General features: G+C 40.2%; 1 protein-coding gene across 4 annotated transcripts in view; it reads right to left on the reverse strand.

Moving 5' to 3' along the window:
* LOC113061753 (LARGE xylosyl- and glucuronyltransferase 2) overlaps positions 1-17,493 on the reverse strand; it is a 113,516-nt gene that overhangs the window by 60,693 nt on the left and 35,330 nt on the right. For 2 of the 4 annotated variants that reach the window (XM_026231158.1, XM_026231157.1), the window contains exon 2: positions 3,196-3,587. The gene's annotated coding sequence lies outside the window, so the exon portion shown is untranslated. Of the gene's footprint in view, positions 1-3,195; positions 3,843-17,493 lie in introns of those variants that run through there. The other 2 variants (XM_026231159.1, XM_026231156.1) reach the window with 2 other exon arrangements.

The following is a 17,493-nucleotide window of genomic DNA, read 5'->3' on the forward strand; positions in this document are numbered from 1 at the left end:
CATCCATCCATCCATCCATAATTTTAGTTTGAGGTATTTTGCCGTTTTGGGGGGTTTCTTCAACCCCAGTTTTGACTATTTGGTTACATCCTTGCATCCACCAATCAATTTGCCCATATTTATGTGAAGCACACTGAATTTATGACATTTACTGAAAGTGACAAAGGGAGAGAGATGTAGGAATAACAGATTAATTACCAGAGAAGGATGAAAAGGAGCTATTTGAATGCGAAAATGTGATTTGAATCAGAAACATGCAGTTTCGGCGTTGCTCTGGGGGTCACTATCCTTGCAATTCTGTCAGCAAAATGCCCTTTTGGTGCAATCAAGGAGCCCGTTTCATTACTTCAAACGACACTGTTGATAATACAAAGGACAAGGTGATAAAGGATCACTGTCTTTCTCTCAAGAAAGGCCATCTGTCAGACCGTGTGCATGTGTATGTGTGTGTGGTTCAGAAGGATAAAGAGTGGGCATCTAATCATCCTAAGCCAAGCTTCAGCCATGTGTGTGTACACAGTTGGTGAGCACCATCACAATCACAAACAGAGCCCGTTCACAACCCGAGGTGACGACAACTTCAGAGACATAAGAATGAGCGACAAGACTGTGTTTAGTACTGTGAGTATACTGCTCACTGTTGCTCCTACAGGCTATAAAATGAGTCTAAATGTCCTGCAAAACCAGCAGAAATGTGTCAGCGCTATTACAGGAAGAGTAAAGCTCTGGCTCGGCTCAGAAGAAGCCTTTAAAATTACTTTACATTCTCTTGCTCATATATCATGAAGCATTGCTCAGTAGTGACCTCAGAAAATAAGTAACAATGGCGCTGAAGACATGGATATATACAGTGACAAAGCAACTGATGGGCTTCAACATGTAGCATTAACTTTATGAGATGAGAAATGAGGACTAGACAATATGATATTATGCTTGCATTATCATATCACCACATATATATAATATTTTGCATTGATGTAACATTTGCTTTACTATACTCTGCTCCAAGGCTTGTCAAAACATTTCATGCCAAATATGATGATCTTTTCATGAGGACACCCTTCTTATATATAATAACATCTGCATATTTTCATGTATAAGACCCAATTATAGAAGTATGATATTATAAAGACAGATATATTTTATATTGTCACTGTACTAAAATATAAAATATAATGACATACAATGACAGCTACATCTTTTAATGTATAAGAATCATTTATATAAGAAAAAATAAGCATGAATTTATAAAGACAGGTTGCATATAACTTTTATATTGTCACTGTACTTAAGCCAAAGCCAGTTAATAGAATAGTGTGTATTACATTTTCTACACATTAAGTAATGTTACATGTGTAAATATATATTTTAAGTAAATAAATATACTTAGGCCAGCCCTAAAATATATATTTTGTTAAATATTTGTAAAACTTTCAATATATGTTTATTTAGATATTTTTCTTTTTTGTATATTAAGTATTTTTCTCTGTCTACTACATTGTAAATAAAAATGAATCAGGGTTAATAGTTAAAACTAAAAAAAACTAATAAAAAAAAACTAATAAAAAAACTATAAATGCTTTAAAAAATAGTATTATTATTACTTAAAATGAAAATGGAAAAATAAAAATAAAAATGTAATTATCACAAGCTAATAATACTTTAATGCTAATGAAATAACAAAGAATTGCATTAGTGAAATAATGTCTAACTATAGATGTGGCTATTGGTTAACATTATCCAGTTCACATGGTCCAAATGACATCAGCAGAAAAGCTAAACCATTTCTTTTTGAGGAAAAATACAAAGACAACCCATGTTTTCCTTTGGAATAATGTGCACAGAGGAATCTTTCACAATAAGAGCATTATTAAGAAAGTAAATTGGGTCGATTTTGATTTCATATTCACTGTAATTGCAGCAATTTCAAGGAGCACTAAAAATTATAATCTCATTGTACCTGTACAACAGAAATACATGCGAAAGATCGCAAAGGTTGAAGTAACTGACTGGCAGACTCTCACAAGCTTATAGTCATTGACAAAAATATGAGAAACACACCCATTTCTCTCGAACACACAAAATTTCTCACAATCTCTCCCCTGAGCAGGCAAACACATGCACACAACCCCTCCCTGAGTGTATAAACACTCACACACACTGATTGAAGATCGCTCAGTTTGTGTAAAATGAAACAGGCTCGGTGCTCTGTAGAGTGCTGAGAGTGTGAGTTTGCTAAACGCTGATATACAGATGTGTGAGTGGAGAGAGAGATACTGGAGTGTGTAAAGAGAATCACAGCTGCTGGGAGGATCACAGGGAATCCTACATTTTGTGCTTCAGTGGAGAGAAATGTGGTTTAATTAGCATTAGCCTTTTCAGTATCCAGAGACCAGCCCATCACATGGCCGTACACACACAAACACACACCTCACTCACACAGTCGTGGTTATAAAGCGGTCATCCTCGGCGACAAGTGCAGAAAGTTTTAATTCGACTACCAGCGGCTGCTGGCATCAAGGTGAGTCAGTGTTTATGTGCAATTAAAGCATCGCATTTACTACTGATAGAATACACAGACTAGGGGTCACAAAATCAGTGCCTAATTGTGAGAATATGGAGGTTTATTTTTAACAATGTTATGTTTTCCTGAAAAAAAAAAAACCTAATTATCTGCATAGCAATTTGAGTGAGACATTTAAATGGAAATTAAAAGAATGTAAATTAATTTTACAACGTAAAGCCTGATGATCATACTCTGCAGCATGATTTAGGATTATCTAAAGAAAAGCTTGAGCTTCAATAAAAACAAAGAACATCTGACCATCTGTTCAAAGGAGTTTACACGGTCACACATTTACTTAATTCACTTGTGACCTAGAAATAGTGAAGAATCATAATGTTTCTTTGTTTTGAATGTTTCAAAACCGTAAAACTGCTTATTTCTAAACTCCCAGATTACATACATATATATAATTTATCTATTTATCCTATACTACATACATTTCATAATTTTGTCTAACCCTCAACACTGAATATATAACAATATATGGATAACAATATAAGTGTGGATATATATATATATATATATATATATATATATATATATATATATATATATATATATATATATATATATATATAAACATTATAATATTTTTGCTATAAAAATAAAACATGTAAAAAAGTTCTTACCCTTTTTCACCTTGTCTTGTTCTGCAGGTTCGACGTTAAATGAAGTACACGGCAATCCCAATATCCATCACAATATCCATCTCAAAATTCCAGCTGCAGAGTTCTGGTTAGATCCACACAAGTGAGTGAATTTGAGAGACAGGTGTGCCCTCAATGTATGAACTGATGATTTCAGTGCATGATCACAAAGACACAGAGAGAGGAAGAGAGAAAGGCAGAGAAGACTGAAGGAACTCTCAAATGAAACCTCTCAAGTCTGATCAGTACGTGACACAAATATCTCTCACTCTCTTAGAAACGGGTTGAAAGAAGACACTCCGAAATCTTAGAAGAAGAGTCCCAGGAAGGTTGAAATGATATGTAGTCCATGCCTCAAAGGATCAGAGAGACTCCTAAAAGAGACAGACAAGGGACAGTGAGTCCTTACCCTGAGGCACTCCTAGAAGAAGAAAACAGTGCAGAGCAACCCTAAATCAGCTTTCTGTCTCTTGCATGGACACATTTGTGGTCCTCTTCCATCTTCCTCACATCTCGGGGCTTGTGAACAGTGTTAATCTGTCGGCGCTGTGTTCTGATCTGCAGCTGAAATGTACAGAGCAAGCGAAGCACCTCCCCCACCTCCTCTAATCCATCCCTCTCTGTGACAGCCCTTTTTTACTGCAGCCAATCAGAGTGAAGGCTCCGCCCCCCGGCCTGCCTCCATTCTCTGCCCCCACATTATACACTGGATACTCTATTACACTGGGCAGACTGATGCACAGAAAAACCCAAAGTCTGGATCCAGAAATGTACAGATGGGGATTTAGCAAAGACTCCAATGTTCAATTATAATTTGTGTTGAAGTGAGTCATTTGTTTTTAATGAGAGTTGTTAATTTGAGTCACAAATTACATGAGTGACTGTTGGCTATGCAACAAAATTGAGCAAAATTGGAAGGGAAAATTACAAATGACTTTGTGTCTCATTTGATTCTCCAAGACAGCAATTTGGAAGTGTTTTTGTTTTGCTTCTCAGATATTTCATTTGTGATAAAGACCCTACACACCTAAAAATGTACAAAAGCTTTCACTTGGGCAACGCAAAACCTTCATAAATATACATTTAATATACTTATACATATACATATATAATATACATTTAATATAAATATATTATTATATAATATATGGACCCTTCAGGGGTAAATAGGGCTACGTTCACACTTCAGGGCTTAATGCTCAATTCCGATTTTTTTTTTATTATTATTATTTTTTTGCAAGGTCATTCAAATTTCCAATTAAATGCGACCTTTTGTGATCTCCTGTGTGAATGTGAAATGACTCAGAAGTGACCCGTATGCGCAGAAGAGTACTCAACAGTGAACGACGTCACTCGTTGTTTGCGGAAGTAGCTAACGTTAAACATGGATGTCAACAACAGTGTAGTCAACAGCGGAGCTCTTTTTACAATATTAAAGTTATTTTCCCAAATGAGCCAGCACAATTACAATCTTCTCGTTTTAAGAAGAAAATTACAAAGAAGGTTTTTGGCCATGGCGTTTTGTGGAGCAGTGTTAGCAACGTCGTCACAGAGAAACGTGTGGGTGTGGAGTCGCAGCCAGGAGTGGTGGGATACTGATGTGAGTGGCTCTTCTCATTCACGCCTACTTCAACACAGAATTATGACGTTTGTAGCATATCAATGACGTATGGGTCGGATACATGTGGCCTGGCTGTTCAGACGGAGGTCACATTTCAAAAGATTGGATACGTATCGGATTCAGGACCAGCTACCCAAGTGGCCTGGGTCACATTTGAAAAGACCGGATCTGTGTCATTCAGACTGTCATGAAAAGATCAGATACAGGTCGCATACGGGCAAAAAAATTGGAATTGGGTCATTTCAGCCTGCAGTGTGAACATAGCCCAGGATAAATTGGTCTACCTTTTGTTAAAAAAAAAAAGTACCACCCCTGTGACCTGTTTTTTTTTCAGAGGGTAATAATCTCACTTGTCTCTCTTTTTGAGTATCACTAACCTCAACAAACTGCGTAGATTTCCCAAGAGTCAAAAGTTACAAATCATTCATTTAAACCAGGGGTAGGCAACTCCGGTCCTGGAGGGCCACTTTCCTGCAGAGTTTAGCTTCAGCCCTCATAAAAACTCACCTGCCTGTATCTATCTAGTAATCCCGAAAACACTGATTGCCTTGTTCAGGTGTGTTTAATTAGGGTTGGAGCTAAACTCTGCAGGATAGTGGCCCTCCAGGACCGGAGTTATCTATCCCTGATTTAAACCCCCCAAAAAGGGGACAAATTGTTTTCATAAAGTGCATTTATAATGACACTGATTTGCAGACAAAGCAACCAAAATCATTTAGTTTAAATCTGAGTTTTAGACAGCATTTGGCAATGCAACAAAGCAGTTCAGCTTTATGTAAATACAGAGTGACATTATATGGCAACTACCAGTGAAGCAGCTATATCCACCCCATAATAAAATGGAAAGTAAAGTCAAGGAAGAACTCCTGCCATCAACCAACAGTAAGGCACTTGGCGACCTCCAGCTGTCAGTGTGAACACACCTTTAAGTTCACACTTTTTACATGCATCTCGCTAAGTACAGTTAGGAAGCACAAGGAGTTAGTACACATCACAGGGTGACTGCTTTATTTGAGTGACACAATTTGTTTTTGTTTTTTTTCACAATGGATTCTCACACTGTTAGTGATTTGCAATGACAAATCAACCAAAAGTCATTTAAGTTCAACAAGAGTTGGCAACTTTACAGTTGACACAACTGACGGCAACAGTTGGTGAAGCAAAAAAAGTTGAACAAAGGTCAACTTTATCCAAATAGACAGCGATGTGATGGGGTGATTACGATTGCAGAAAGTCGAGTGGCTCTAGTGCCATATGATACAAATGGATAAAACATTCAAGCAATAATGCCAACTAGTGACCAACAGTCATTGCAGTTCAGTTGCTGTGAATGTATTGTCACACTTTCAGTTGTATATGTCTCAAGCCCCTTTCACACTGCACGTCGGACCCGCAATATTCCCGTAACATTGCCTGGTCGCCTTCTGTGTGAAAGCAACCACGTCCCGGAATTGATTACCGAATCGAACCCGGGTCGGGGACATAGTAACATTGCGGTAATCGATCCGGAACGAGCGCTGTGTGAACAAAAGCCAGATCTAATTCGGTATCGAAGTGATGACGCGCGTTATCGCGCGACTTTTTTACCGGCTGTTTTGAAGGAAGATCAACATTCGCGACGAAAACATATGTGCAAACTGTAATGAAGCAGAGATCAGTTAGTTCCTCACTTTCCGCACTGACGCAGAGATTGTTTGCTTGCTTCAGTTAAAGTATAACGTGCCAAGCTTTGTCGACTCGTACATTACACGTCACGCGCTGATGTCACGTGTCGTTACGGGATCTTCAAGGGTTGTGTGTGAAAGCACGCACATATACCGGGTCATCACTGGCAGTGTGAAAGTGCCAAATCTAGCGACCAGGGAACAATTACAGGAACACTTTACCCCTGTATTTGCCGGAATGGCAGTGTGAAAGGGGCTTCTGTAAAGTTAGGAAGTTCACTTATTCACAGCACTAATCCAAGGTGAGCAGTAGACAAATTGTCCAGTGCAGCCGTTCACACTGACAGGGATTTGTAGTGATGAAGCAATGGAAAGCAATTTACATTCAACAATAGTTGCCGATTTAAGATGACAACTGATGGCAACAGTTGGCAATGAAAGAGAGTTGAATAAAGTTGTGATGCTGCAACTACAAAAGCAGAAAGTCGCGCAGAACTATCGCCTCATGATACAAATAAATACAACAGTGGAGCAAGAATGCCTACTACTGACCAACAGTCAGCGACCTCCAGAAAATTCAGGCGCTGCCGTTGTGAACATATAGTAATATATTTTAATATATGTTATTTTGATGTTTTGTTTTTTGATCTTAAACTTACACAGACATTGGTGTGGATGTGTCCGAATTAAATTATTTCAGTGGGCTTAAACAGATATCCCTTTACATCAGATTTATTTCTCAAACAACTCACAGTTGTGACCTAAATATGATTCACAGTTACAATAATTAACCCTAAAATGCATCATTAGCAACTTACTTTTTGTGGCATCAGTCACGTGTGCGTGAACGGATAATTTGAATCAGTGAGTTGATGACTTGGGAACAGCTGCAGTCAGATCAGTCCAATTTGGGGATGAATTGTTTGGTGCGATTTGCAAACCGATTGAACAGGTTAATTGAAAAGAATCAGTTCGTTCATGAATCAGACACCGCTTTTGTGTCTCAAGTGATGATTTCTTCACTTCAAAATAAGGAGTAATTAAATGTTGTATAAAATTTTGTAGAATAAAAAGTTCAATCTTACAATCAATCTTTGGAATGAAGTAAAGTAAAAGTTGATTAAAATAAAAATACTCCTGTGAAATACAGATACTTGAAAAAAGTACAGTAACGAAGTAAAAATACTTTGTTACAGACCACCACTGTATATGCGTGACAAAAAGTGTTTTCTCAAGAGACGTTGAAAATGACAGTGATATGCCATGACAAAGCAACAAGAAGTCATTTACGTTCTTTTTTTAAATAGTTTGCGATTTAAGATGACATGACTGACAGCAACAGTTGGCGATGGAACCGAGTTGAATGAAGTTCAACTTTATGCAAATGTGCAATTATGTGATGTTATGACTACTAATGCAGAAAGCTGAGCAGAACGAGTGCCTCAAGGTACAAATGGATACAGCAGTCGAGTAAGAACACCTACACCTGTACGACCGCCAGCCATTCAGTCAGTTACATTTGAGAACGCTTGGTCACACTTTCAATTGCATATATTTCAGTACATCTAGGAACCTTCCTTATCCACATCACTAATCCAAGGTGAGCAGTAGACATGGGAGGGTGACGGTGACTTCTTGCCCATATGGGCCTGTCATCACTGCATCTGGAGGAAAATAACTTGGCAGTGCTTTTGAGCGTGCATGTGTATGCATGCCTGGAGCATCAGGAAATTAAAAACAGTTCTTCCCAGAGTCCAGTCAGGGGTCAGAGGTCACCCCCTCTCTGCAGTCTGTTGCCCAAGTCCTTTCCGCAGTTCTGCCTACTCTTTTTCACCCAGCAGACAGAAGGCATTATTTTCAGCCGGGTGACCACAGACGTGCACCATCACACCAAAGCACTTCATGCTCCAGAAATCAGAGTTGAACAAGTGCACCACGAACTCTGGTAAAACACAGAGTGCAGAGCCCCCTATGAAGCACCTGCCTCACACATGCAGGGAGCTCTCGCAGAGTCGTGAAAGTGGTCCGTTTGTTGACAGCTGTTTGACGAGACGGGATGTATTGATTATCTCTTGGGGGTGGTGTGAGGTCGCCTCGGTCTCTGTCAGGACTTTTCACCTCCATCCTTCTTTATACCATCTCTCTCTCTTTGTTCCTTACAGGACAAAGCGAACGCCTCTGGGAATGGTGCCTGGCAATGTCCAGACAAGTGCTGAATATTGATGCATCCCCAGTGGCATCAGGAGTCTGTTAATGGTTGTCTTTAACACACAACCCCCTAGATCAAATGCTTGAAACTCTCTGTGGACATATCTTATCAATAATGCACCACCACAGACCAAAATTAACACACACACAGACACTAAATAGAATCGAAAATTGAATAACAGACTAGATCTTTGGGGTTAGATATTCAGTGCTGTTTCACTGTCAGCTTTTTTACATTTACTTTGGACTACCAGCAAAAATGTCTTGTACATTTTGCAGCTTATTCTACAAGTTATCAAAATTTCATGCCACTATCATTTTCCAAATCTGAGGATCACGGGGACGTTGAAGCCCATCCCAACATCAGTCACTCACTCCTATGGGCAATTTAATGTCTCTAATTGGTGCACATCTTTGGACTGTGGGGGAAACTGGAGCACTCAATGGAATCCTGCCACAAACCATGTACTTTATTACTGTGAGGCAATAGTAATGCATACTGTGCCTCCATGGCACCCAATATTTATTGTCCTATTTGGTAAATACCTATGAAAACAGGGACTGGATTGCGGCCCAGTTCAACAAACAGGAATGAAAGTTTGAACAACTGAAGCAAAAGAGATGCTAATGCCGCTTCCCTCTTGATGCGAGAGAGAGAGAGAGAGAGAGAGAGAGAGCTAACACACGAGATGCACCCAGTCGCATGGCTAAACTTTGACATAAATGCAACTTGAATCATCGGAACACATGAGCAGCCAGTAGAACCCAACAAACAGCAATGACTCATGCCCACACGTCTGATTTCAGGCGAAACTTTCCATCTTCATTTTTCTCTCCAGTAAGTCCATGTATGTGTGTGCACATTTGCAGTTTCATGCTCCCATTACCACCAACCCTGTTTTACTTTCACAGACCCGCAATACTTTTCATAAGACATAAGAAATATGGGAAACATCGAATGGTACATCACACTGCCAGCTCAGCGGGACTCAGCCGCATGACATGGTTGTCTAACCCTGAACTCCGTCAAATTCCATTTAATGAGGCCAGCAGGACTGGGGCAAGAGCCAGGCCAGGAGGGGTTTTTAAAAGCTCTACAATGCAGTGGAGAAAAAACTGGATAGATAAGGACATCTCACTACCCAAGTGTTCAATTAGCATAGTGTAAGCAGTCCAAACCCGAAGCGCAGTGTGGGGTCCAACAAGGACACTTAAAGTGAACAACTTACTTTGCAAACAAGTTTGCAAGCTTGTTGTGGCACCGCTAAGGAAGCATTCACCACCCTGAGCTGCCATCTCAGTGCGTACTTTACATTAGTGAGAATTTTGATACATCATTTGTGTGCTAAAATTTTTAAACCTCTTAAAACCTCAATGCATCATCCAGCATCTACTGTCCTCTCGAATATTGGCACACACACAACCACTGCTTTAATTAAGCATTTCATTTCAGCATAATGCCGTCTCAGTAGCTTTAACATTGACAGCCCCGATGATTTGGCAGAAGAATAGAAGTTTGGTGAAGTGAGTTGAAGACATTGGGGAAGCTTCTTGGCACGTTTAGATGGCGAGAGATGCGTGTAGTTTTCTCGGCGTAGGCGGACGGGTAGAGGAGTATCTGAGTTGTAGAATGTCATGGCAGATGGAGGCAGATGGCGATTCATATTCCTGTATCTCATTACAGCTTCTCTGAGTTTCATATGATCCGTAAAAAACTCCCTAACAGATGCATTAGACCTTCATTGCGGGACCTGTTCAGTCAAGGGAAAGCTTTTACTGGCCAAGAGGGCCACTTAACACAGACTCAGATATTATATATTTATCTGACTTGCAAATATGAGATGGTAAACTGCTAATTTTACTGCTAATATGTCTTTGCTTTAGACTAAAATGCAAATCTTAGGGTTCCCATGGTCATGGAATACCAGACTCTTTTATTTTATTTCAACTCTCGAAAATAATAAAATTTCAAGAAAATGCTATTGTTGTCTAGTTTTTAGATTAAATACATTTAATCGGCCAAATGTTTTCTGGGTTGTGAGTGAATTATACCTTTGAGTCAGTCCTTTTTATTGAAATTGTTGAACTGATTCATAAATTGAGCAGAATGAATCTAAGATTGATCTAAAAGGTGAAAATGAATATAAATAATACGTTATAGAAAAATTATATATTTTGTATTTATGCTTGTCTTGAAAAATAATCAACCGGCTAGATATTGCTTTATTGTGCAGTGCAGAATGAAGCATATTTAAAAGCCATTGTGATTTCAATAAAAATAAGTTAAAATTATTCTATAGGTCCTAGAATTTCATTGGTAAAAATGTATGGGAAGCTATTGCATGAATGCATGAGTGGAACAATGAAGGAACTGATTTCAGCAGCTCAAAGAGATGTTCAGATGCAATGTGATGAAACCTGACAGTCATGATGAACATGGACCATATTTCCAGGGTCCAGTTGTGGTTTTATAATCATTGGGATACTTGGAATCATATTTCCAACTCAAAGGTCATCTCCTCTATCATTACTGCAGATACCTCAGTAAAACAACACACTTAACTTTCCTTTCAATAAAATCAGAGTTTACTATGAATGGATGGCACGTCCACAGTGACCACGGACGTGTAGCCGATATTTCTGCTGGCAAAAAAAATGCTTTAGCAAATAGAATAAGAGTTTATATTGGCAAGCTGTCATCACAACAGGAAAGACGTTCTCAAGAAAAAGTCATTTTTTGGCCTGCCACAATCCTTCCACTCCATCATGCCAAACACTCACTATAAAGGCTTCTGTCCAGTGCTATGCACAAAACAATCTGTTGTCCTGGCATCTTTGACAAATAGAGGATTCACAGAACTGCAGGAGAAATATTGAGAACCTAAGAGAACAGCCCCCTTGATTTTCCTCTTGAAAAAGTCCTCTTGAAGTGATTTTTGAGAACTGTGGTTAGAGATTTGAAGTTATTGTGCATTGTTATTGGCAAATGTTAGGTAATGTATATTCAATAGTTCACTGCTAAACCTGTTTAAAAAATTCCTACCTGGCTGGTCTGACTGGTTTAAGGTGATCTCCTAGCCTGGCCAAGCTGGTGTTTAGCTGGGAGGCCAGGTGAACTCCAGCTGAAAAGTGCCTAAAAAACCTCTGTAAAACCAGTGCAGACTGATGAAAGGTGGTTTATTTAGCAGGCTTTAATTCCTAATTTCTGGCCAACATCTATCTTTTAAGTCAGATTTAAACTACACTGCTGAAATCAAAAACAGGTCTTTTCTGGTTTAAGCTGGTTTAGCTGGTCTCCCAGCCTGGCCAAGCTGGTATTTAGCTGATATTGCTGTTTGGCCAGCTGATTTCCTAGGTTGACCAGAGCCCCTTTAAAACTAGTAATCTAGACCAGCAAAACCAGTTTAAACAGGTTTTGGCTGATTTACGATTTTGTAGCTAAGCAATGAGGATTTTTTTTTTCTCAATTAAATCTGATAAGCATTGGCTTTAACAGCAAGGTATCTGGCTGCTAATACTCAAGAGTGGACTTTAGCAAAGGTCCTAAATTCTGTTGTTGGAGGCAGAAAGTAATTGGACTCTAAGCTGGCCTCTCAAATAAATCAAGTCTTTATGGCCAGTTTCAGGCCCACAATTCAGTGCACACATCTTCCATTCACACACACTTATTAAAGGAATCTGCAGCAAGATACACTCACAATAGGATTCTGGAAAAGCGCAGCGGGTGGTGTTTGTTCTCACAGAAGTGTAGGTTTTACTTGGTAGTGAGCTGTTTACAGAGTTAAAGCAGGAAGCTGAAAGTGTGTCCTGCTGTGAAGATTGACAAAAGGCACAGATTTACACACATGCACATTCTGAGATGCACGCACACTGAGGTAAGGTGATCAATGCTCGCTTTACCTGTTAATTCTCTAAAACAATTCATGCACTGTGCGCGCCACTTGACATGGCCCATGTTGCAGGTTAACCAGTATTTCGCAAGATTTTCTGAGTATAACTAGTACTTCACCCAAGATTATGTTATATTATGTTTCCCTTCTATATTATTATTGTAACCTGTGGACAATTCATACACATTATTATTTGTTATATTTAACAAATAATCCAACAGACCCCCTCACCCAACAACCAGACTGGGTGTCAGGATGTCTGCGAATGACCCCACAGGCCAGTGGTTACACTTTACCACCTTATGACATACATAGAGAGATTCTCCATCTTAATTCCCTTCTGAAACAGACACATCAGACCCATAGAAAAGGAACGTTTCCAATTAATTCATAGCCAAAACTTTTTATGAATGAATATGCATATCCACAGGTCACAGTGTATATTATTACTGTTCTTGTACATTGTCTTTTGTATTGTATACTGTTTTATAAATGCATTATGATGTACAATTACTAATGTAACCTTTACAATAAGATCTCTTTAATTCACCATTAACATTCACAATGAGCAATAGCTACATTTTCTGCAGAACTTATTAATCTTTGTTAAAAAAAAAAGTTTTAGTTCATGTTAGCTCATTAAATAATACAGTTGCAACTTTAGATTTTATCAACGTGTTATTAAATATTGGACTACCTAAGAGAAATGAATGCTCAGAAGAATTTTTCATTGGCAGTTTATGTTAACTAATTAATTAACTAATGTTAAAAATGAAGCCTTAATGTAAAATGTAAATTAACACTAAAAAAATCTAAACACTACACTTGTAGTCCAGATTAAAATAGCCTATTAAGACTTAATACTTAAGTATTTGGCACTGTGATGAACATCATAGCAAATACACAAATCTGATTGGCTATTTAAAATTATTAAATATGTTTTAGAAAGTAGAGCAGCTGGTTTATTTGTGGTGTTTCAAGGGTAAGGACTGTATTTTCTGCAGTTTAGCGCCATCTGATGTCAGAGAGTGAATGTGCTTTCATTCAGCTCGCCCCTCACGTGCTCCCCCATGTGCTTCTCTTACGTGCTTGTTTATATCAGAGTGCACAAAGTCTTTCAAGAAGCATACAGGTGTTGTGCATTTCGGCCAGTTGATGGGAATAGTATTCTTAAAATGCATTCCAAATGATGAATAATTTGTAATGTATAATTATTCACGGTATTTAGAAGTGCCCACGATAACAATATTGTGCATATTAATTACCATGATATATCGCATTACTGAATGCTGGCACAAGTCTAATTATAAGTATCTTTAGTCGTTTTTGCATCAACAGCCAATACAGTTACATAAAGCAAAACACCATGCTTGAAGACAAAGATTAGTACATTTTCCCTCTGGAAGTTTAAGTTACCATTGACTCACTGAACCCCTGGAGGGGTGACCTCCACAAAAGATCAAATCAAGTCATGTCAATTTAACTTCATTTATATAGTGCTTTTAAAAATGCAGATTGTGTCAAAGCAACAGTATTAAATTGGAAAATGGTGTGTCAGCAATGCAAAATGACAATAGCAAATATAACATTTTCAGTTAAAGGCAATGTCAGTGCAATGTCAGATGACCTTGCGCTCTTCTCTCTCCTTCGGCATTCCTACCTTCTTGTTTCTCAGACCTTCAATCTATCTGTGTTCCATAGGACCTACCCTGAGCCAGCAAGACCTTAAAGTTGCAAGCTATGTTGGAACTTTCCACCTGGGAGAAAAATCTCCTGACTACAAATGAGTCAGAATAATATCTTTGGAGTTTGTCAAACTTCAAACCCTGCACTGGCATTTATGAGCTACTGTATTTAAAAGCAAATGAAAGTAATAAAGAGAGGAAAAACCCCAATAAAACCAAGCTAAGTGTTACTGCTGTCTGTGCGTGGTCTGCCCGGGATCAAAGTGCGCTGTGTATAATAACAGATGTGGATGCTTCGATCCCGGAGGGCTCTCTTCGAGAAGTGTGCTTTCGCCAGCGTTCCTCGCAGTGCTGGTCCCGCTTTCACAGAGGTGGAGCAGTGCCTACATTCCCTGGGTTTCAGATAGATCTGCTGGAGGGAATGCAGACAGGTGCATCCCTATCTCCTATCTCACCCACCAGATCTGCCCGATCTCTGGGTCCAGAAGACCAAGCATCAGGGCATTGATGAGCTCACAGTTGCACAAACATAAAGTTGCATAAGCACCAGTATACATCAAACAATATTATGCCTAAACATTATACTGCACCATTAATGAGCAGCGTGCTCATGCGGTTGGCTCTCGAGAAAATAAGTTGGCTGATTGTGCTTCTCCACATTTCTGGTGGGCGGGTTGAAGACGGTTCTTCCTATCTCCACCCGTGTTATAGATCTAGATCTAGAGCTCACTCTTGAGGCTCAGAAGCCCATTCTGCGGATCTTCCTCCTCCGATTGTGAACTCGCTGCGGCAGCTATTTAATCTCCAAGGAGATTAATATTGTTTGTGTGACTAAGCGACTCGCACATTGCCTCTGCATCATTTTCAGTTTTGATGTGAATCTTCCAACACCTGACCGGTTGTCTGGTTGTTTAAGCTTCATTTAATAATGAGGAATTAAATGATGCATTCATCTGACTATGGGAAGTTAGATATATAATTCCATGTCACACCATATATACTTGTCTGGTTGTTTAGCTGCATTTAATTCTGAGGAATTAAGTTCAGTATTAATCTGTGACTGTGAGGAGTTAGACATATCACTTCGATGTGAATTGTTTCACAAGCCAGACTGTGTTTACGGAGGCTGAAGCAATGCTCTGGGCCAGGGACTTCCCAGCCTAAGCCGGCTCTGGGGGCCGTACTTCAGTCTGTATCTCATGACTGAAGAGGGCATCCCCTACTGGGGTAGAGTAGAGTCCACCTCATTCTATGGTACCTGTCTCACCTCAGTGCCCTCAGGAGGTTGGTCTGCCAATCCTGACAGAGTTTCAGAGTGCAGTGGCTTCCAGCGAGCGCTGCTCTCAGTTATTTTTGCCCTGCAAGCGTAGCGGAGCTGAGAGACTTGCCGTGCCTTCGGGGGCCTCTTACACCAGAGGTCAGTCTTGAGAGACTGATTCCCTTAATAGATCATTTAGCTGCCTGGAAAATACTGCCAAATTTATCTCAATGGGTCCTGCGCACGGTAGAAAAAGGCTGAGGCATTCAGTTCAGCTTTCCACCACCGAGATTCAACGGGGTTATCCCAACACTAGTCTGCCCCCAGCAGGCTCTGGTTATGGAACAATAAGTGAATACCCTATTAAGGAATGAGGCCATCGAGGTGGTCCCTCATCAAGACAGGGAATCTGGGTTTTACAGCCGGTATTTCATAGTTCCAAAGATGGATGGGGGGTTGCGTCCAATCTTAGACTTACGTCAGCTGAACTGCTCAGTTATGTCACTGAAGTTCAAAATTCTCACCATCACGCATGTTGTAGCTCATATCAGAACTGAGCACTGGTTTGTCACAGTAGATCTCAAAGATGCATACCTCCACCTATCCATCCTTCCACAACACAGGGAGTTTCTGAGGTTCGCTTTCAGGGGCAAAGCTTACCAATATTGAGTACTTCCCTTTGACCTTGCACTCTCACCCTGCACGTTCACGAAATGTGTAGATGACGCTTTGGTTCCTCTGAGAATGCAGGGCATCCGCATTCTGAATTATATCGACAATTGATTGATTGATTTTAGCTCAATCAGAGCACATGGTGGTTTGACATCGAGATGTCATTCTCGCACACATAGGAGAGCTGGGTTTGAGACTAAATGCCAAGAAGAGTGTAATTTCCCCAGTTCAGAGATCCACCTATCTAGGCGTAGTGTGGGATTCGAACCATGATGCAGGCACGTCTGTCTCCTGCTCAGATCGACAAAAGAAGGCCAGTCACTCACTGTCAAACAGTTTCAAAGACTATTAGGTCTGATGGCAGCTGCATCCAATGTGATACATTTTGGCCTGCTGTATATGAGACCTCTACAGTGGTGGCTCAAGTCCAATGGTTTTTCCCTGAGGGGGGATCCACTGCGAACTATCAAGGTCATGTGGTGATGCCTTTGTGCCTTAGACATGTGGAAGAGACCTTGGTTCTTGAATCAGGGCCCGGTACTGGGATCTCTTCGTCACCGTGTAATGCTGGTGACAGATGCATCATGAGTGGCCACCCTGCCCGCCGTCTGTGGAGCAGACGCCATCTGACATGGCATATCAATTGTCTAGAGATGCTAGCTGTGTATCGGGCATTAAAACATTTACTCTCAGACCTGAGAGGTCACCATGTGTTGGTGCGCACCGACAACACATTGGTGGTCTCTTATACCAATCACCAGGGGGGTCTGCGTTCACACCCCTTGTACAAGTTGGCACACCAGATCCTTCTGTGGTCCCCGGGAAAACTCTTCTTGCTCAAAGCAGTGTATATTCATTGGGGATTGAATGTGGGAGCAGACATATTGTCGAGACAGATATGCAGATATGATAGAGCAGATATGGAGAGATTTTGGACCTCTTTGTGACTCAAGAGACATCGCAAGGTCTCTCTAGGTCATCTGGTTCTCTCTAGTTCATCCAGCTCCTCTGGGATGCTATGGTACAGACCTGGCCGAGGCTTTGTCTGTACACATTTCCCCCTTGTTAGTAGCCCCATTCTGGCTGGGCCTGGGGTGGTTCACAGATCTGATTTCTCTCCTTGACGGCTATCCACGGGAGATTCCAATCAGGAAAGATCTACTCTCTCAGATGCAGGGCAAGATAATTCACCCTCATCCAGAGTTGTGGAAACTGTGTGGCCCCTGTGTGGCCACTGAGTGGGCACAGCTCATAGCATCTGGTGTCTCAACCGAGGTTGTTG

This window comes from Carassius auratus, chromosome 43, assembly GCF_003368295.1.
Source record: "Carassius auratus strain Wakin chromosome 43, ASM336829v1, whole genome shotgun sequence".
Classification (NCBI taxonomy): domain Eukaryota; kingdom Metazoa; phylum Chordata; class Actinopteri; order Cypriniformes; family Cyprinidae; genus Carassius; species Carassius auratus.